This window comes from Mizuhopecten yessoensis, unplaced genomic scaffold, assembly GCF_002113885.1.
Source record: "Mizuhopecten yessoensis strain PY_sf001 unplaced genomic scaffold, ASM211388v2 scaffold716131, whole genome shotgun sequence".
NCBI lineage: Eukaryota > Metazoa > Mollusca > Bivalvia > Pectinida > Pectinidae > Mizuhopecten > Mizuhopecten yessoensis.
Window position 1 is genome coordinate 5,205 of NW_018479963.1, and position 26,485 is coordinate 31,689.

The 26,485-nt window shown below is 38.7% G+C and overlaps 1 long non-coding RNA gene across 1 annotated transcript; it reads left to right on the top strand.

Annotated features, from left to right (window-relative positions):
• The first annotated feature begins 611 nt into the window (after window positions 1–611).
• LOC110441788 lies at window positions 612–2,267 on the top strand. Its single transcript, XR_002461938.1, has 3 exons — window positions 612–733; window positions 1,762–1,813; window positions 2,160–2,267. It is a non-coding gene; the product is annotated as an uncharacterized LOC110441788 (long non-coding RNA).
• Window positions 2,268–26,485: the final 24,218 nt, after the last annotated feature.

The window sequence follows — 26,485 nt, forward strand, 5'->3', positions numbered from 1 at the left end:
CGAATTTCAAACTGAAGATGTTCCGAATATGAATCAGTCACCTTTGAGGTTACCGAAGGGGTAGACTGTTATATTATATATTGCTATTAATTGATTGAGATTTGTAAGTCTGACCAACGACTATATTGGTAAAATTTCTTTTTAAACCACAGTATTATTTTTTTAATAAAAAGTTCAGGTAGAAAAGCTCAATAACGTCTCTTTTTCTTTATCATCTATTCACGCAGTGACAAAAGAAAACGTCACCTAGCAAAAGGGCAAACTTGATTTGACATGCCGAGTTTGTGCTTGCCGCCGGCACTCTGCATTCAAGCATACGCGCAATTTTGCGGACACAAATAAGATTTTGTATCGCTTTGCATTTCTCTGCAGACCGGCGAAACTTCTAATCGAACGGCAGGTGCCGAACATGCAGGACTTAAGGGACATACGATATCAGTAGGTAGGTGCCGCCTTCCCGGTGGTAACCGGCACGCCTGAATCAAGTTCGTCCAAAGTAAAAAGTTTACGACATTTATGGAAATTGCTTTATTTTTTTAATTCACACACTATTTGCAGCAGTTACATTATTATTTCAAAGGGTGATATGTTATAAATAAATGCGCCATCATTCAAACAAATATTCCATCAACATTCATATCCTGCATGACAACGTTTACAACTTTTGAACACTTTACGACATAACACGGCAGAAGTTGAAATGGAAAACCGGAGGAGTGCAGGGTCATGTAAGGTAAGTAGTTCATTGCCATATTCAGAATCTATAATAAAAGCGCTCGACACCGTTTAATGAAAGTTATTGTTTCTGCGGTGTGGTGGCAGTACTAGTGGTGACCACGAGGTACCGACAAAACAATACCATGTTTTGCCGGTACAGTTCCACGTGGTCGGCAAAACACGACATTGTCATATTTATGTATATCGCTATTGCCAATACTATTCTTGTCAGTGTCCTGTCAAAACGTAAGGACAAATGTGTTTAACAGCACTGTTGTGCATGTATATATTTCTTTTCTATGAAATCAACCAACAAAGATCCAGCCTAATTTAGGGATGTAAATAAAGTTGAGGGTATTGTGGTATTTGCAGCTCTTTCTGCAAATCATGGCTCCTTCCATAATATTTCCTAAGATCACTGATCGTTCTATCTGTAACATAAAACATTTCTCTTGAGTTTCTCCACTTCCCCTTGCAGGTTGAAGGTACCGTAGGTGTAACAATACAGGTTGAGCACAGGGACTTGTATAGACTTATATGATACATATTAGCTAGAAATATGTATACATGTATATATAGGTATTTCTAGCTAATTTTATCATATAAGTCTATACAAGCCCCTGTGTGTTGAGCTTACCAATATTGCAATACAGAAGGAAAATATTGCGATAGTGTTGCAATATAATTTCACATGAAAAAATGGTAAATTTTTCTGATAATTGGGCTTAATTGGTGTCAAAATGCTGTCATTAAATCTGAGATAATTTGTGTGATACATTTGTACTAAAGTGTATGCTAGTAATAGCCTGTGTTATGGTTATTAGCATATCTATTTGACTGTTAGAACATGTTGCGATTCAGCAATATTTTATTATCGGCTTCGCATTGTGATAGATACATGTACGATATGGTCTGTGTATTGCGATATACTGGTTTTCCGATACATTGTTTCTCCCCTATAGTCTATACATGCTTTATAAACCATGATCACACTAAATATCCCAATTAAGCATTGTAAGATAGCTGATATTTTCTCATTTCCAGAATACACAAACAAAAATGGAAGGAAGTACTTCAACAGCTACAGCAATACACTGTAAGTCATAACAATTATAATTAGTTGGTTTAATTTCTAAACTTCATGTCAGTGGACTTGTTTCAGGTATGGATTCTTTTAATCGGTGATTAATTTTTATGTTTTCTGGACGAACTTCCGGTAATTTTTGTGTCAGTTAACAGACGATGGCCAAACGTCTAAAATATCTTTGTGTTGTGTCCAGCAGGTCACGTAGTAACGAGATATAGCTTGATAAAATGGCTGCCCGGAAATATATAACGCGCGGAAACCAATAACTAGACGATATTCTCAGTTTTACCAACAAATTATTTTTCCTGAGAATTGTCAACAGTTCTCTTATATCATTTTTTTTTCATTTTAACAGATGAAATATCTCATCCTGGCACTTTGGAATGTTTGAATGTGGAAGGCCTTGAAATTGGGATGCAGAAGACCAGGGAATGTCACAGAAATAAAAATAAATAAATATTTGCAGTGTTTGTGTTTTATGGTCATAAAACATGGAACATTTTCTTCAAGTAAATCAACCACATGCTTTCTTATTATATTCTAGTAGGTTGGCATGGTTACATAAATAGCGTGTATGCATACCTGGTCATTGTTAGACCATTTTGATTGACAGGTGGAAATATGTCAGTTGTAGCTTGGTCAATGCTTTATTATACTGAAAATAATCATACAGATCATTTTGACATATTTCTTGTTTTGTGTTGTTTCATGGTTCAGTACAACATATTCATTTCCGTCTGTGAGAAATTCAAACGACCGCGGTGTCAATTGTATGTGAAATTCGAGGCCCCTGCTGACGAAATGCATTGCCAAGTTCAACCAGATCCGGTAACGTAGAAGGACTGGATTTTCTTTAGCTGCGGTAACGTAGCTTTCTGACGACCAGACATTTTTTTTATAAATATTGCAGCCTGCCGGAGCGGAGCGTAGGCAGGGTATGAATATTCGTTCTAGATTTTCTTCTGTGAGGTAAGTGTTTATTTTGACCATGTCCTCTTTGCATATTATCTATTTGTTGTCTGTCGGGTTTGAAGTGCCATCCCTCACATTCGCCTTTACTTTTTTGCATCTAGCATGGTGTTGGCACTTTTAAATGATCTGTCTCTGACAATGTCAACATCTTACCTGCCTATATCATTCAGGTATCTGTTAATGGCTGCTCGGACATTTACCAATGTATTTTTGTGGTATTCTCGGCCTGTTTTTGGTGTGGCCTCAGCATAGAATTGTCGTAGTTTTAGACACAAGTCATCTACACCTATGGAGCTAAGGTCCACATCCGCCCCTACCATTTGTCGGTTCCATTCTGAAAATAATAGCCTAGTTTTAAAAGTTTTCAAAAAAAAAAAAATACAACAAAAATACAGAAGAAAAAAAATCAAAAATAAATGTGAAGATGATGCAAGATTGTTCGACATCCTGGTAGCTTAATGCAAAATATTCCCATTTTTTGGGAAAGATCCGGGTTCAAGTCCCGGCCAGGGTTGAAGAATATTTGTGTCATTTCACCCCCTCCCCACCCTTCCCCACCATCCCCATAAAAACTTGTAAAACTTACCTTGAAACACCTTGATGCCTCACTTCGTGTTATTCTTGGTAGATTTTGACTGTCGGGAATCTTCCATACTTTTTTAGGGTTCTTCCGACAGTCGTATAAAGCGTTGAGCTTGTGGGGGGTGGGGGATGGGGGCTGGTTGTCTGACAACTGTTACGGGGGGCTGTTCCACTTCCATTGCTCTGGCCATTTCTGTCCTTGCCTGAGACGGCGATGTTGGTGTTGAAGCACTAGCAGAATTCCCGATGTCAAATAAATCTTAACAAAATATTGTTCAGTTCATCATCTTCCATTAACTGTCTTTCCACTTCATCAATGTCGCAATTCTGTCCGAACCCCCCAAAATGTCACCAGGTTCGCCGATGTTAAATGTTGGTGCGTCTGCCATTATTGTTGATGAGCAGACGATGTTAAAAAATACCTAAACTTTTTTTATTTATTGTTTTATTCCTAGACAGGTAGTTTTATTTTATTTTTTTTATGATATTTTACATTCATTGCAATTGTAGTATGTGCACATTCATTGAGTCACACGTCAGAAAATTGCAATCCAATGGAATCACCAGGTGATCAAAGCGGGGGTATCTCATCATGTTTCCTTTGAAGTTGCCGACATTTCAAAAAGTAGTTCCGGTGGGCGTGGTCATTATTCTTTTTTTCATAGCAGAATGAAAAGAATGAATTGACCAATGGAATCGGAGTATTTTGCATGAAAACAAAGAAAAATAATTATCTTTTAATAACAACATGTATGATGATTATAATTAAACATATATTTACCACAGTACCACTAGGGCACGCGGTTCGTAAACGTTGGTGAATTACTTTTTGGATAGGTAAAGTTAGGGGTACTTCCGTGTGTCTGAGTGTGCTCAAAAAAACTTGAATCCCAGGTTGTAAACTGTTTCTCGAATATGCAGTGTACAGCATAGTTTGTAGCTAGAATATCTGTTTTTAGTTAAAATGTTAATGTTGGTGGTCAACCCCAGCCACAGATGTACATTTATCTAATGTATATGATTGTCATGGCGACTACATGTACCTGAGTGTATTACAATTTCAGCAGAGTTACAAATACACTTTTTTGTTTTGTCTGGCTAAAATGTTCAGTTCTTGTAAAATCATCACTCACGATAAATATTCCAACAACACACTGGCAAATAAAGTCCTTTATTGGACGGAAACGCATTATTGTTTAATTTTGATGATATATATATGTACTCTAACATACACAAACGTACGTGGCAATAAGTGAAACGAAACATATTTGTGACTGAGCAGACTTGACTCACGCAACTAATAGTTTTTTTAATGTGTTCCTATCTTAGACGATCATTTTTCCTCTTATTTTTCCTCTTAATTTTCCTCTTTCCTCTTATTTTTCCTCTTATTATCTGTCTATTCTACCGTAACCCATTACAATTACCTCTGTGCTGATTTACATTACCCTTAGTTACACCAGCTATACATTCACAAGCTGATATGCAAGCTTAGCACATAGCTGATTCATGTTGCATTCCATCCTCCTATATGCAGACGGTTTCTCTTTTCATCTGTGAGAAAAATTCAACGACACCATGTTGTTGAAGAATTTATCAATAATGGAGGTATATTTAGCAAATGTGCTCTATTGAACACTCTTCCGTGCATGCATACCTTAATGTTTGTTTATGGTTAATAATGTCTCCTCTTCATATGAAGGGAGAAATGTTGTATTAGTATTGATTCTTCTGGTTCTCGTTCTTCTAGTATGATATTGTCCGGGCCGAAACACAAACATGTCGTGTACGCCAAGGTGATGCCAACGGTCCCTCATGGTATCTAAGTTTGCTGAAACTTCGTATGCAAATATATAATCGTTTGCGACTATGGGGTCTGTTTTGAGGACTTCTGTAACGGTCCCCATTACAATTAGAACTTGTGCATTTTATAATTTAGCAGTAGTCAGTTTCTTTCATGATAGGTCCAATAAGTTAAAAGACATCCTGATAAAACATACGATGAACAGTGCACTGTCATTAGATCACTGTGACCTTGACCTGAAGGTCAAAGGTCAAATAAGTGCAAAGTTTCAGGAATATTTTGTCCGGGCTGTAAATTTTAAACCGTTAGAGGGGAGACATCTAGTTTTGTCATATTACGATAAGGCTTGCCACTCTCATCGCTTGCTTCATGATTCATATTATTATACAGTTAAAGTAAAGGGTTAAGGGATATAGCAAGTTTTTGGTGTTCCGAGACCAGGTCTTTTTTTCCGAGGCGAAGCCGAGGGAAATAGGAATGGTCAAGGGTCACCTCAACCCCATACTTTAACCGTTCAATTATACCAATACACACTGGAGAAATAGTATTAACTAGAAAATATTTGTAAACCATAAGCTGTATAGCTTCACGACCAAACTACCCTTTTGATTGCAATGGAGCCAAATGCTTCCGAGTTCGGTAACAAGCTCCGCCCAACTCTCGCCTGATTGGCTTGGCGGAAACACCCGAGTGTAGGTGTGGTTTAGTTCCCAGACTAACACACAGGACTAAAACACAGTCAAGCAAAAGTGGGGATATATTCGATTTATACAATTAATTTTATATAGAGTAAGTAAAGTAGAGGTATACTAACATATAATGTCATATCTTGATAGGGCGTCCATGAAATTCTATCAAATCCCCACTAAATATGTAAATGGACATCAGTTTTAGTAAACACCCTGTCCATACGCTGATTTATGGTGTAAATCTAAACGATGAGAGTGGCAAGCCTTATCTTATGATGGCCTTATTCAATTTTGTATTTTCGCCATGATTTATGTGGAGTAAACCTTAAGAGTATTTTTAGATTTGATGTCCGACACAATAGTTTTGATAACGTCATCTATGTATAAGGAGCCGGATAGAAGGATAATTAGTTTTGGATATGATTTTTATAGCACTTCAGAGCGCTTTTTTAAGTTAAAAGCCGCATGCAATTTAAGTTGCACTAATTGTCGCCAGCTTCTGACACATTCATTTTTGTTAGGTTTAGTTAACAATATAAAAATAAAGGGTATCGTTAGATCTAGAATATAAACATATCCTTTTAAAAAAAAAAAATCTTACATTTTATTCTTTTACGAATTCGAACTTTTGAATAGATCGGGAATTTAATGTTCTCAAAATGCAAATATTATTTGAAGGTGTTTCGTTAAGAATAATTAATAGCTATAATCAGGGATATTAATTACGATAACCACTCTTATCACAACATGTGTTTGCAATAGAAAACTAGGTCATGTGTAAAATAATTCACTGATACCTCTGTTTCCTCAAAAGCATTTTACGTAAACACAACAATTAAGGTGAATACCAGTGTTTCACGTATGTATGTGATTTTGATGGATAGACAGATTTTCCCGAGTGATCAAAACTTTGAAAAAATTTCCACGGATCTATTTGGTGTCATACTCCAATTTCATGATTCGATATACATCAGTACCTGAATAGGAGAAATGTGCGATTATGGCAGCGATAATAATTGTATGGATGGGGAAATCTTCCTTCACGTTACAAGATAAAATATAAAAGCAGTCTAACCTCGACAACCAACAACTAGTCGCCTTGATAAATAATTACCATCCAGCAAAACCAATAACTACCAACAAAAACCAACACATACCAACCACAACAAACATATACCAACCACAACCAACACATACCAACCACAACCAACCCGTACTAACCACAACCAACATATACCAACCTCAACCAACATATCCCAACCACAACCACAACCAACCACAACCAACACATACCAACCAAAACCAACACATACCAACCACAACCAACATATTCCAACCCCAACCAACACATACTAACCACAACCAACACATACCAACCACAACCAACAAATACCAACCACAACCAACATATACCAACCACAACTAACACGTACTAACCACAACCAACACATACCAACCACAACCAACCCGTACTAACCACCACCAAAACGTACTAACCACAACCAACACATACCAACCACAACAAACATATACCAACCTCAACCAACACATACCAACCACAACCAACACGTACTACCCACAACCAACACGTACTAACCACAACCAACACGTACTAACCACAACCAATACATACCAACGTCAACCAACATATACCAACCACAACCAACACATACCGACCACAACCAACACATACAAACCACAACCAACATATACCAACCACAACCAACATAGACCAACCACAACCAACACATACCAACCACAACCAACACATCCCAACCACAACCAACACGTACTAACCACAACCGACACATACCAACCACAACCAACATATACCACCCACAACCAACACGTACTAACCACAACCAACATATACCAACCTCAACCAACATATCCCAACCACAACCACAACCAACCACAACCAACACATCCCAACCACAACCAACAAATACCAACCACAACCAACACGTACTAACCACAACCAAAACGTACTAACCAAAACCAACACATACCAACCACAACCAACATATACCAACCGCAACCAACATATACCAACCACAACCAACACATACTAACCACAACCAACACATCCCAACCACAACCAACATATTCCACCCCCAACCAACACATACTAACCACAACCAACACATCCCAACCACAACCAACAAATACCAACCACAACCAACACATACCAACCACAATCAACATCAACTAGTCGCCTTGATAAATAATTACCATCCAGCAAAACCAATAACTCCCAACAAAAACCAACACATACCAACCACAACAAACATATACCAACCACAACCAACACAAACCAACCACAACCAACATATACCAACCACAACCACATACCAACCACAACAAACATATACCAACCACAACCAACACATACCAACCACAATCAACATATACCAACCACAACCAACATATACCAACCACAACAAACACGTACTAACCACAACCAACACGTACTAACCACAACCAATACATACCAACGTCAACCAACATATACCAACCACAACCAACACATACCGACCACAACCAACACATACAAACCACAACCAACACATACTAACCACAAACAACACGTACTAACCACAACCAACACGTACTAACCACAACCAACGCATACCAACCACAACCAACATATACCAACCACAACAAACACGTACTAACCACAACCAACACGTACTAACCACAACCAACATATACCAACCTCAACCAACATATACCAACCACAACCACAACCAACCACAACCAACACATACCAACCACAACCAACACATACCCACCACAACCAACACATACCAACCACAACCAACATATTCCAACCCCAACCAACACATACTAACCACAACCAACACATACCAACCACAACCAACATATTCCAACCCCAACCAACACATACTAACCACAACCAACACATACCAACCACAACCAACACGTACTAACCACAACCGACACATACCAACCACAACCAACATATACCAACCACAACCAACACATCCCAACCACAACCAACACATACCAACCACAACCAACATATTCCAACCCCAACCAACACATACTAACCACAACCAACACATACTACCCACAAACAACGCGTACTAACCACACCCAACACGTACTAACCACACCCAACGCATACCAACCACAACCAACATATACCAACCACAACCAACATATACCAACCACAACCAAAACGTACTAACCACAACCAACACATACCAACCACAACCAACATATTCCAACCCCAACCAACACATACTAACCACAACCAACACATACCAACCACAACCAACACATTCCAACAACATATACCAACCACAACAAACATCTACCAACCACAACCAACACATACCAACCACAACTAACACATACCAACCACAACCAACACATACCAACCACAATCAACACGTACTAACCACAACCAACACATGCCAACCAAAACCAACACAAACCAACCACAACCAACATATACCAACCCCAACCAACATATACCAACCACAACAAACATCTACCAACCACAACCAACACATCCCAACCACAACTAACACATACCAACCACAACCAACACATACCAACCACAACCAACACGTACTAACCACAACCAACATATACCAACCTCAACCAACATATACCAACCACAACAAACATCTACCAACCACAACCAACACATACCAACCACAACCAACACATTATACCAACCACAACCAACACATAGCAACCACAACCAACACATACCGACCACAACCAACCCATACAAACCCCAACCAACACATACCAACCACAATCAACATATACCAACCACAACCTACATATACCAACCACAACCAACGTATACCAACCACAACCAACACATTATACCAACCACAACCAACACGTACTAACCACACCCAACGCATACCAACCACAACCAGCACATTCCAACCACAACCAACACAAACTAACCACAACCAACCCGTACTTACCACAACCAACACATCCCAACCACACCCAACATATACCAACCACAACCTACATATACCAACCACAACCAACCCGTACTAACCACAACTAACATATCCCAACCTCACCCAACATATACCAACCACAACCTACATATACCAACCACAACCAAAACGTACTAACCACACCCAACGCATACCAACCACAACCAGCACATTCCAACCACAACCAACACAAACACTAACCACAACTAACATATACCAACCTCAACCAACATATACCAACCACAGCCAACACGTACTAACCACAACTAACATATCCCAACCTCACCCAACATATACCAACCACAACCAGCACGTACTAACCACAACCAACCCATAATAACCACGAACAACACGTACTAACCACAACCACCACATACTAACCACAACCAACACGTCCTTACCACAACCAACACATACCAACGACAACCAACATATACCAACCACCACGTACTAACCACAACCAACCCATACCATCCTCAGCCAACACGTACTAACCACAACAACATATACCAACCACAACAAACACGTACTAACCACAACAACATATACCAACCACAACAAACATCTACCAACCCCAACCAACCACTACCAACCACAACCAACACACACCAACCACAACCAACACATAGCAACCACAACCAACACATACCGACAACAACCAACACATACAAACCACAACCAACATATACTAACCACAACCAACACTTACCAACCACAACCAACACATACTAACCACACCCAACATATACTAACCACAACCAACACTTACCAACCACAACCAACACATTATACCAACCACAACCAACACGTACCAACCACAACCAACATATCCCAACCACAGCCAACACGTACTAACCACAACAACATATACCAACCACAACCAGCACGTACTAACCACAACCAACGCATACCAACCACAACCAACATAAACCAACCACAACCAACATCTACCAACCACACCCAACACATACTAACCACAACAAACACATACCAACCACACCCAACACATACAAACCACAACAAACACATCCCACCCACAACCAACCCATACCAACCACAACCAACACGCACTAACCACAACCAACCCATACCATCCTCAGCCAACACGTACTAACCACAACAACATATACCAACCACAACAAACACGTACTTACCACAACCAACACGTACAAACCACAACCAACCCGTGCTAACCACAACCAACACATACAAACCCCAACCAACATATACCAACCACAGCCAACACGTACTAACCACAACAACATATACCAACCACAACAAACATCTACCAACCACAACCAACACATCCCAACCCCAACCAACACATACCAACCACTACCAACACAAACCAACCACAACCAACACATCCCAACCACACCCAACATATCCCAACCACAACAAACATCTACCAACCACAACAAACACATACTAACCACAACCAACACATAATACCCACGAACAACACGTACTAACCACAACCAATACAACATATACCAACCACAACCAGCACGTACTAACCACAACCAACCCATAATAACCACGAACAACACGTACTAACCACAACCGACACATACCAACCACAACCAACCCATCCCAACCACAACCAACATATCCCAACCACAGCCAACACGTACTAACCACAACAACATATACCAACCACAACCAACCCAAACCAACCACAACCAACACAAACCAACCACAACCAACACATCCCATCCACAACCAACACATTCCAACCACAACCAACACAAACTAACCACAACCAACCCGTACTTACCACAACCAACACGTACAAACCCCAACCAACACATACCAACCACTACCAACACAAACCAACCACAACAAACACATACTAACCACAACCAACACGTACGTACCACAACCAACACATACCAACCAAAACCAACATATCCCAACCACAACAAACATCTCCCAACCACAACCAACACATTCCAACCTCAACCAACATATACCAACCACCACGTACTAACCACAACCAATACAACATATACCAACCACAACCTACATATACCAACCACAACCAAAACGTACTAACCACACCCAACGCATACCAACCACAACCAACACAGACTAGCAACAACCAACACATCCCAACCACAACGAACACATACAAACCACAACCAACATATACTAACCACAACCAACACATGCCAACCAAAACCAACACAAACCAACCACAACAAACACATACCAACCACACCCAACACATACAAACCACAACAAACACATCCCACCCACAACCAACCCATACCACCCACAACCAACACATACTAACCCCAACCAACACGTACTTACCACAACCAACACGTACAAACCCCAACCAACACATACCAACCACACCCAACACATACTAACCACAACCAACATATATCAACCTCAACCAACATATACCAACCACCACGTACTAACCACAACCAACGCATACCAACCCCAACCAACATATACCAACCACCACGTACTAACCACAACCAATACAACATATACCAACCACAACAAACACGTACTTACCACAACCAACACGTACAAACCCCAACCAACACATACCACCCACAACCAACACAAACCAACCACATCCAACACATACTAACCACAACAAACACATACCAACCACACCCAACCCATACCAACCACAACCAACACGCACTAACCACAACCAACACGTACCAACCACAACCAACACGTACAAACCACAACCAACTCATACCAACCACAACCAACACGCACTAACCACAACCAATACATACCACCCCCAACCAACATATACCAACCACAGCCAACACGTACTAACCACAACTAACATATACCAACCTCAACCAACATATACCAACCACACCCAACACATACTAACCACACCCAACATATATCAGTCACAACAAACACGTACTAACCACAACAACATATACCAACCACAACCAAAACGTACTAACCACAACCAACAAATACTAACCACAACCAACACACACCAACCACAACCAACACAAACTAACCACAACCAACCCGTACTTACCACAACCAACACGTACAAACCACAACCAACACATACCACCCACAACCAACACATACTAACCACAACCAACACACACCAACCACAACCAACATAAACCAACCACAACCAACACGTACCAACCACAACCAACATATACCAACAACAACCAACACATACCGACCACAACCAACACATACCAACCCCAACCAACACATACCAACCACACCCAACACATACTAACCACAACAAACACATACCAACCACAACCAACACAAACCAACCACAACCAACACATACTAACCACAACCAACATATATCAGTCACAACCAACACGTACTAACCACAACCAACACGTACTAACCACAACCAATACATACCAACGTCAACCAACATATACCAACCACAACCAACACATACCAACCACAACCAACACATACTAGCAACAACCAACACATACCAACCACAACGAACACATACCAACCACAACGAACATATACCAACCACAACCAACACATACCAACCACAACCAACACAAACTTAAAACACCAAACGACTATTCATATCACAGCATATACCATCAACTACCAACAACTACCAAACACAGTCAACAAATACCAACAATTACCAAAAACATTTAAAAACAATTACCAAACACAGTCGACAGTAACAAACAACTACCCAACACAGTCAACAACTACAACAACTACCCAATACAGTCAACAACTACAACAACAACCCAACACAGTCAATAATTACAACAACTACAACAACACAATTACAAACTACAAACAACTAGCCAACACAGTTAACAAATACAAACAACTACCAAACACAGTCAACAATTACAAAAAAATACCCAACACAATCAACAATAACAAACAACTACCCAACACAGTCAACAACTACAACAACTACCCAACACAATCAATAATTACAAACAACTAGCCAACACAGTCAACAAATACAAACAACTACCAAACACAGTCAACAATTACAAACAACTACCCAACACAATCAATAATTACAAAGAACTACCCAACACAGTCAATAATTACAAACAACTACCAAACACAGTCAACAATTACAAACAACTACCAAACACAGTCAACAACTACAACAACTACCCAACACAGTCAATTATTACAAACAACTACCAAACACAGTCAACAACTACAACAACTACCCAACACAGTCAACAATTAGAAACAACTACCAAACACAATCAACAATTACAAACAACTACCAAACACAGTCAACAACTACAACAACTTCCCAACACAGTCAACAACTACAATAACAACCCAACACAGTCAATAATTACAAACAACTACCAAACACAGTCAACAATTACAAACAACTACCCAACACAGTCAACAACTACAACAACTACCCAACACAGTCAACAATTACAAACAACTACCCAACACAGTCAACAACTACAACAACTACCCAACACAGTCAACAATTACAAACAACTACCAAACACAGTCAACAACTACAACAACTACCCAACACAGTCAACAACTACAATAACAACCCAACACAGTCAATAATTACAAACAACTACCAAACACAGTCAACAATTACAAACAACTACCCAACACAGTCAACAACTACAACAACTACCCAACACAGTCAACAATTACAAACAACTACCCAACACAGTCAACAACTACAACAACTACCCAACACAGTCAACAATTACAAACAACTACCAAACACAGTCAACAATTACAAACAACTACCCAACACAGTCGACAACTACAACAACTACCCAACACAGTCAACAATTACAAACAACTACCAAACACAGTCAACAATTACAAACAACTACCCAACACAGTCGACAATTACAAACAACTACCCAACACAGTCGACAATTACTAACAACATCCAAACACAGTCGACAATTACAAACAACTACCCAACACAGTCAGCAACTACAAACAACTACCCAACACAGTCAATAATTACAAACAACTACCCAACACAATCAACAAATACAAACAACTACCCAACAAAGTCGACAATTACAAACAACTACTCAACAAAGTCGACAAATACAAACAACTTTCAAACACAGTCGACAATTACAAACAACTAGCCAACACAGTCAACAACTACAACAGCAACCCAACACAGTCAATAATTACAAACAACTACCCAACACAGTCAACAAATACAACAACTACCCAACACAGTCAACAAATACAAACAACTACCCAACACAGTCAACAAATACAACAACTATCCAACACAGTCAACAACTACAACAACAACCCAACACAGTCAATAATTACAAACAACTACCCAACACAATCAACAATAACAAACAACTACCCAACACAGTCAGCAACTACAAACAACTACTCAACACAGTCAATAATTACAAACAACTATCAAACACAGTCGACAATTACAAACAACTAGCCAACACAGTAAGCAATTCAAACAACTACCCAACACAATCGACAATTACAACCAACTACCCAACACAGTCAATTATTACAAACAACTACCAAACACAATCAACAATAACAAACAACTACCCAACACAGTCAACAATAACAAACAACTACCCAACACAGTCAACAATAACAAACAACTACCCAACACAGTCAACAATAACTAACAACTACCCAACACAATCAACAATTACAACAACTACCCAACACAGTCAACAACTACAACAACAACCCAACACAGTCAACAATAACAAACAACTACCAAACACAATCAACAATAACAAACAACTACCCAACAAAATCAACAATTATAACAACTACCCAACACAGTCAACAACTACAACAACAACCCAACACAGTCAATAATTACAAACAACTACCCAACACAATCAACAATAACAAACAACTACCCAACACAATCAACAATTACTAACAACTACCCAACACAGTCGACAATTACTAACAACTACCCAACACAGTCAACAACTACAACAACAACCCAACATAGTCAATAATTACAAACAACTACCAAACACAGTCAACAACTACAACATCAACCCAACATAGTCAATAATAACAAACAGCTACCAAACACAGTCAACAATTACAAACAGCTACCAAACACAGTCAACAATTACAAACAACTACCCAACACAGTCAACAATTACAAACAACTACCAAACACAGTCAAAAATTACAAACAACTACCAAACACAGTCAACAATTACAAACAACTACCCAACACAATTAACAATAACAAACAATTACCCAAAACAATCAACAATTACAAACAACTACCCAACAAAGTCGACAATTACAAACAACTACCCAACAAAGTCGACAAATACAAACAACTATCAAACACAGTCGACAATTACAACCAACTACCCAACACAGTCAATTATTACAAACAACTACCCAACACAGTAAAAAACTGCAACAACAACCCAACACAGTCAATAATTACAAACAACTACCCAACACAGTCAACAATTCAAACAACTACCCAACACAGTCGACACTTACAACCAACTACCCAACATAATCAACAATAACAAACAACTACCCAACACAGTCAACAATTACAAACAACTACCAAACACAGTCAACAACTACAACATCAACCCAACATAGTCAATAATAACAAACAGCTACCAAACACAGTCAACAATTACAAACAGCTACCAAACACAGTCAACAATTACAAACAACTACCCAACACAATTAACAATAACAAACAATTACCCAAAACAATCAACAATTACAAACAACTACCCAACAAAGTCGACAAATACAACAACTACCAAACACAATCAATTATTACAAACAACTATCAAACACAGTCGACAATTACAAACAACTAGCCAACACAGTAAGCAATTCAAACAACTACCCAACACAGTCGACAATTACAACCAACTACCCAACACTGTCAATTATTACAAACAACTACCCAACACAATCAACAATCACAAACAACTACCCAACACAGTCAACAATAACAAACAACTACCCACCAAAATCAACAATTACAAACAACTACCCAACACAGTCAACAATAACTAACAACTCCCCAACACAATCAACAATTACAACAACTTCCCAACACAGTCAACAACTACAACAACCACCCAACACAGTCAACAATAACAAACAACGACCCAACACAGTCAACAATAACTAACAACAACCCAACACAGTCAATAATTACAAACAGCTACCCAACACAGTCAACAATTACAAACAACTACCAAACACAGTCAACAATAACAAACATCTACCCAACAAAGTCGACAATTACAAACAACTCCCCAACAAAGTCGACAAATACAACAACTACCAAACACAATCAATTATTACAAACAACTATCAAACACAGTCGACAATTACAACCAACTACCTAACACTGTCAATTATTACAAACAACTATCCAACACAATCAACAATCACAAACAACTACCCCACACAGTCAACAATAACAAACAACTACCCAACACAGTCAACAACTACAGCAACAACCCAACACAGTCAACAATAACTAACAACTCCCCAACACAATCAACAATTACAACAACAACCCAACACAGTCAACAATTACAAACAACTACCCAACACAATTAACAATAACAAACAATTACCCAAAACAATCAACAATTCAAACAACTACCCAACACAGTCGACACTTACAACCAACTACCCAACACTGTCAACAATTACAAACAACTACCCAACACAGTCATCAATAACAAACAACTACCCAACACAGTCATCAATAACAAACAACTACCCAACACAGTCTAATTACAAACAACTACCAAACACAGTCGACAATTACTAACAACTCCCCAACACAGTCAACAACTAAGTCAACAATAACAAACAACTACCAAACACAGTCGACAATTCCTAACAACTACCCAACACAGTCAACAACTACAGCAACAACCCAACACAGTCAACAATAACTAACAACAACCCAACACAGTCAATAATTACAAACAACTACCAAACACAGTCGACAATTACTAACAACTCCCCAACACAGTCAACAACTACAACAACTCCCCAACACAGTCAACAATAACTAACAACAACCCAACACAGTCAATAATTACAAACAACTACCCAACACAATCAACAACCACAAACAACTACCCAACACAGTCGACAAATACAAACAACTACCCAACACAGTCGACACTTACAACCAACTACCCAACATAATCAACAATAACAAACAACTACCCACCACAGTCAACAATAACAAACAACAACCCAACACAGTCAACAATAACTAACAACTACCAAACACAGTCAACAATTCAAACAACTACCCAACACAGTCAACAATAACAAACAACGACCCAACACAGTCAACAATAACTAACAACTACCAAACACAGTCAACAATTCAAACAACTACCCAACACAGTCGACAAATACAAACACCAAACACAGTCAACAATAACAAACATCTACCCAACAAAGTCGACAATTACAAACAACTCCCCAACAAAGTCGACAAATACAACAACTACCAAACACAATCAATTATTACAAACAACTATCAAACACAGTCGACAATTACAACCAACTAGCCAACACTGTCAATTATTACAAACAACGACCCAACACAATCAACAATCACAAACAAGTACCCAACACAGTCAACAATAACAAACAACAACCCAACACAGTCAACAATAACAAACAACTACCAAGCATAATCAACAATAACAAACAACTACCCACCAAAATCAACAATTACAAACAACTACCAAACACAATCAACAATAACAAACAACTACCAAACATAATCAACAATAACAACCAACTACCCAACACAGTCAATAATTACAAACAGCTACCCAACACAGTCAACAATTACAAACAACTACCCAGCACAGTCAACAATTACAAACAACTACCCAACACAATCAACAATAACAAACAACTACCAAACATAATCAACAATAACAAACAACTACCCAACAAAATCAACAATTACAAACAACTACCAAACACAGTCGACAATTACTAACAACTACCCAACACAGTCAACAACTACAACATCTCCCCAACACAGTCAACAACTACAACAACTCCCCAACACAGCAATTACAAACAACTACCAAACACAGTCAACAATTACACAACTACCCAATACAGTCAACAACTACAACAACAACCCAACATAGTCAATAATTACAAACAACTACCAAACACAGTCGACAATCACTAACAACTACCCAACACAGTCAACAACTGCAACAACAACCCAACATAGTCAATAATTACAAACAACTACCAAACACAGTCGACAATCACTAACAACTACCCAACACAGTCAACAACTACAACAACAACCCAACATAGTCAATAATTACAAACAACTACCAAACACAGTCGACAAGTACAAACAACTAGCCAACAAAGTCAACAATTCAAACAACTACCCAACACAGTCGACAATTATTACAAACAACTTCCAAACACAGTCGACAATTACAAACAACTACCCAACAAAGTCGACAAATACAAACAACTATCAAACATAGTCGACAAGTACAAACAACTAGCCAACACAGTCAACAATTCAAACAACTACCCAACACAGCCGACAATTATTACAAACAACTTCCAAACACAGTCAACAAAAACAAACAACTACCCAACACAGTCAACAGCTACAACAACTACCCAACACAGTCAACAACTACAACAACAACCCAACATAGTCAATAATTACAAACAACTACCAAACACAGTCGACAATCACTAACAACTACCCAACACAGTCAACAACTGCAACAACAACCCAACATAGTCAATAATTACAAACAACTACCAAACACAGTCGACAATTCCTAACAACTACCCAACACAGTCAACAACTACAACAACTCCCCAACACAGTCAACAACTACAACAACAACCCAACTCAGTCAACAATAACAAACAACTACCAAACATAATCAACAATAACAAACAACTACCCAACACATTCAACAATTACTAACAACTACCCAACACAGTAGTCAATTATTACAAACAACTACCAAACACAGTCAACAATTACAAACAACTACCCCAACAACCCAACATAGTCAATAATTACAAACAACTACCAAACACAGTCGACAATTCCTAACAACTACCCAACACAGTCAACAATTCAAACAACTACTAACAACTACCCAACACAGTCAACAACTGCAACAACAACCCAACATAGTCAATAATTACAAACAACTACCAAACACAGTCGACAATCACTAACAACTACCCAACACAGTCAACAACTACAACATCTCCCCAACACAGTCAACAACTACAACAACACCCCAACACAGTCAACAATAACAAACAAATACCCAACACAGTCAACAATAACTAACAACAACCCAACACAGTCAATAATTACAAACAACTACCAAACACAGTCGACAATCACTAACAACTACCCAACACAGTCAACAATTACAACACAACTACCAAACACAGTCAACAATTACACAACTACCCAATACAGTCAACAACTACAACAACAACCCAACTCAGTCAACAATAACAAACAACTACCAAGCATAATCAACAATAACAAACAACTACCCAACAAAATCAACAATTACAAACAACTACCAAACACAATCAACAATAACAAACAACTACCCAACAAAGTCGACAAATACAAACAACTATCAAACACAGTCGACAAGTACAAACAACTAGCCAACACAGTCAACAATTCAAACAACTACCCAACACAGTCGACAATTATTACAAACAACTTCCAAACACAGTCGACAAATACAAACAACTACCCAACACAGTCAACAACTGCAACAACAACCCAACACAGTCAATAATTACAAACAACTACCCAACACAGTCGACAAATACAAACAACTACCCAACACAGCCGAAAAATACAAACAACTACCCAACACAGTCGACAATTACAACCAACTACCCAACACAATCAACAATTACAAACAACTACCCAACACAGTCGACAAATACAAACAACTACCCAACACAGTCAATTATTACAAACAACTACCCAACACAGTCAATAATTACAAACAACTACCCAACACAGTCGACAAATACAAACAACTACCCAACACAGCCGAAAAATACAAACAACTACCCAACACAGTCGACAATTACAAACAACTACCAAACACAGTCAACAATTACAAACAACTACCCAACACAATCAACAATAACAAACAACTACCCAACACAGTAAACAGCCAACAACTACCCATCAACTACCCAACACAGTCAACAACTACAACAACTACCCAACACAGTCAACAACTACAACAACTACCCAACACAGTCAACAACTACAACAACTACCCAACACAGCCAACAACTACCAACAACTACCCAACACAGTTGACAATTACCAACAACTACCCAACACATACTTACCACAACCAATGACTATTCACACCACAACATATACCCGCAACTACAAATACTAACATCTACCAAACACAATCAACAACTACTAACCACAACCAACGATTTTGTACTCCACAACATTTGCCAACCACAACAGCCAACAATTATCTGCCAATATGTGAATGGCTGGACCCACCTAACCAGAAAGTATCGTGACTAAAAACTACTCATTACCACGTTCTTATATATACCTACCACAGCTCGCCCCTACTTGTAACAAATAAAACCAAATATGCCTACCGCTTCACCCTGCAATCATCCACTATTTAGAACTACAGTTGTTCCCGTCTATTGCAATCATACGATCCTTTAATTTCCTTAACAACAATTCATAGCAATTTCTTGACGCCATCAAAACCACCAATCCTCTCCTAATGTTTAAGAACCATCGTGTCCACAAATCTACCTTTACTTTTTGCAGACATATCGCAATTCTAAATTAATCGATATGTTATGGTTTATGCAATATTTTGTAAACTTTAGAAATCTCGTGTTATATACGGAATACATGTAGCTTTTACGTCTTATTTGTAGTTATCACCTACCCTGTACCACGTAGTTGACCGTAGTGTGGGATGACCGTAATTGACTGTAGTAGACCGTAGGTGACCTTAGTTAAACGTTATAAAACGTAGTTATGAACGTAGTTTGAACTATGGCCGTGGTTAGCCCAAACATTTTTAACATGTTCAAATTATCTCTACTGTGATGTTTGTATGCCGAACGTAGATTCAACGTAGTTGACACTAGTTGACACTAGTTGACCGTAATCGACCCTCCTTGACCGGACCGTAGGTTTTACCTTGTTGACCGTAGTATTTAACGTAGTTGACCGTAGTAGCATGGCACTATGGTTAACACTACGGTCAAGTAGGGTCGAGCAGGGACAACTACTAGGGTTAGACTATGTTTGAAGTATGTCCACAGTACTGTTAAGTACAGTTAACTAGAGTCAACCAGGGTGAATAAGGTCAAGTAGGGTTAAGTAGTGTTAAGTTTATAACCCCGTTGAACCTAGTTTAACTACGTTTTATTACGTTTAACTAAGGTCACCTACGGTCTACTACAGTCAACTACGGTCATACCCCACTATACGGTCATCCCCCACTACGGTCAACTACGTGCGTGCCCGTAAAATGTGATCGCAGAAGTGAGGAACCTGATCACCGACCGAGCTAGAACTCCCGCCGCTAGTTTTATTACCACGTTTTGTCCATTGCTCAAAACCGTAACAAACAGATACTGAAACCCCAATCCCAATAACAACATGTTTGTGTTATTTCGGTCTAGCGTGACGGGTTTTTTTTTACGGTCTCGATTTAGGATCAGATTGCATAGCTGACCTCAAGGACAGGTTATAAACCTAGCATTAATCTATCGCAGTTAGAGTTAATTTTCCTTTTTATGTTGCCAACTAAATGAAATTTTGGTCAGATTAATGCGTGTGATACGTCCATCGGCATAAACAAAATCTGTATATTCACGTCCATCGACATAAACACAACTTGTACATTAACGTTCATCGACATAAACTCAACCTGTAATATTAACGTACCTCGACATAAACCCAACCTGTACATTAACGTCTAGCGACATAATCACAACCTGTACATTAACGTCCATAGACATAAATACAACCTGTACATTAAGGTCCATCGACAGAAACACATCCTGTACATTAACGTCTAGCGACATAATCACAACCTGTACATTAACGTCCATAGACATAAATACAACCTGTACATTAACGTCCATCGGCATAAACACAACCTGTGCATTAACGTCTAGCGACATAAACACGACCTGTACATTAACGTTCATCGATATAAACACAATCTGTAAATTAACGTCCATCGACATAAACACAACTTGTACATTAACGTTCATCGACATAAACACATCCTGTAATATTAACGTCCATAGACATAAACACGACATGTACATTAACGTTCATCGAAATAAACACGACCTGTACATTAACGTTCATCAATATAAACACAACCTGTAAATTAACGTCCATAGACATAAACACGACCTATACATTAGCGTTCATCGAAATAAACACAACCTGTACATTAAGGTCCATCGACTTAAACACAACCTGTACATTAACGTCTAGCGACATAATCACAACCTGTACATTAACGTCCATAGACATAAATACAACCTGTACATTAAGGTCCATCGACTTAAACACAACCTGTACATTAACGTCTATCGACATAAACACATTTGGTCAGATTAATGCGTGTGATACGTCCATCGGCATAAACAAAATCTGTATATTCACGTCCATCGACATAAACCCAACGTGTACATTAACGTTCATCGACATAACCACAACCTGTAATATTAACGTACATCGACATAAACACAACCTGTACATAACGTCCATCGACATAAACACAACCTGGGCATTAAGGCCCATAGACATAAACACACCCTGTACATTAACGTCCATAGACATAAATACAACCTGTACATTAACGTCCATCGGCATAAACACAACCTGTGCATTAACGTCCATCGACATAAACACAACCTGTGCATTAACGTCTAGCGACATAAACACGACCTGTACATTAAAGTTCATCGAAATAAACACGACCTGTACATTAACGTTCATCGAAATAAACACGACCTGTACATTAACGTCCATCGATATAAACACAATCTGTAAATTAACGTCCATCGACATAAACACAACTTGTACATTAACGTTCATCGACATAAACACATCCTGTAATATTAACGTCCATAGACATAAACACGACATGTACATTAACGTTCATCGAAATAAACACAACCTGTACATTAAGGTCCATCGACATAAACACAACATGTACATTAACATCCATCGACATAAACACAACCTGTACATAACGTCCATCGACATAAACACAACCTGTACATTAAGGTCCATCGACTTAAACACAACCTGTACATTAACGTCCACAGACATAAACACGACCTGTACATTAACATCCATCGACATAAACACAACCTGTACATTAACGTCTATCGACATAAACACAAGCTGTACATTAACGTTAATCGACATAAACACAACCTGTACATTAAGGTCCATCGACATAAACACAACCTGTACATTAACGTCTAGCGACATAAACACAACCTGTACATTAACGTCCATAGACATAAACACGACCTGTACATTAACGTCCATCGACATAAACACAACCTGTACATTAACGTCCATCGACATAAACACAACCTGTACATTAACGTCCATCGACATAAACACAACCTGTACATTAACGTCCATCGACATAAACACAACCTGTACATTAACGTCCATAGACATAAACACAACCTGTACATTAACGTCCATCGACATAAACACAACCTGTACATTAACGTCCATCGACATAAACACAACCTGTACATTAACGTCCATCGACATAAACACAACCTGTACATTAACGTCCATCGACATAAACACAACCTGTACATTAACGTCCATCGACATAAACACAACCTGTACATTAACGTCCATCGACATAAACACAACCTGTACATTAACGTCCATCGACATAAACACAACCTGTACATTAACGTCCATAGACATAAACACAACCTGTACATTAACGTCCATCGACATAAACACAACCTGTACATTAACGTCCATCGACATAAACACAACCTGTACATTAACGTCCATCGACATAAACACAACCTGTACATTAACGTCCATCGACATAAACACAACCTGTACATTAACGTCCATCGACATAAACACAACCTGTACATTAACGTCCATCGACATAAACACAACCTGTACATTAACGTCCATCGACATAAACACAACCTGTACATTAACGTCCATCGACATAAACACAACCTGTACATTAACGTCCATCGACATAAACACAACCTGTACATTAACGTCCATCGACATAAACACAACCTGTACATTAACGTCCATCGACATAAACACAACCTGTACATTAACGTCCATCGACATAAACACAACCTGTACATTAACGTCCATCGACATAAACACAACCTGTACATTAACGTCCATCGACATAAACACAACCTGTACATTAACGTCCATCGACATAAACACAACCTGTACATTAACGTCCATCGACATAAACACAACCTGTACATTAACGTCCATCGACATAAACACAACCTGTACATTAACGTCCATCGACATAAACACAACCTGTACATTAACGTCCATCGACATAAACACAACCTGTACATTAACGTCCATCGACATAAACACAACCTGTACATTAACGTCCATCGACATAAACACAACCTGTACATTAACGTCCATCGACATAAACACAACCTGTACATTAACGTCCATCGACATAAACACAACCTGTACATTAACGTCCATCGACATAAACACAACCTGTACATTAACGTCCATCGACATAAACACAACCTGTACATTAACGTCCATAGACATAAACACGACCTGTACATTAACGTTCATCGAAATAAACACAACCTGTACATTAACGTCCATAGACATAAACACAACATGTACATTAACGTCCATCGACATAAACACAACCTGTACATTAACGTTCATCGACAAAAACACAACCTGTACATGAACGTCCATCGACATAAACACAACCTGTACATTAACGTTCATCGACATAAACACAACCTGTACATTAACGTCCATCGACATAAACACAACCTGTACATTAACGTCCATCGACATAAACACAACCTGTACATTAACGTCCATCGACATAAACACAACCTGTACATTAACGTCCATCGACATAAACACAACCTGTACATTAACGTCCATCGACATAAACACAACCTGTACATTAACGTCCATCGACATAAACACAACCTGTACATTAACGTCCATCGACATAAACACAACCTGTACATTAACGTCCATCGACATAAACACAACCTGTACATTAACGTCCATCGACATAAACACAACCTGTACATTAACGTCCATCGACATAAACACAACCTGTACATTAACGTCCATCGACATAAACACAACCTGTACATTAACGTCCATCGACATAAACACAACCTGTACATTAACGTCCATCGACATAAACACAACCTGTACATTAACGTCCATCGACATAAACACAACCTGTACATTAACGTCCATCGACATAAACACAACCTGTACATTAACGTCCATCGACATAAACACAACCTGTACATTAAC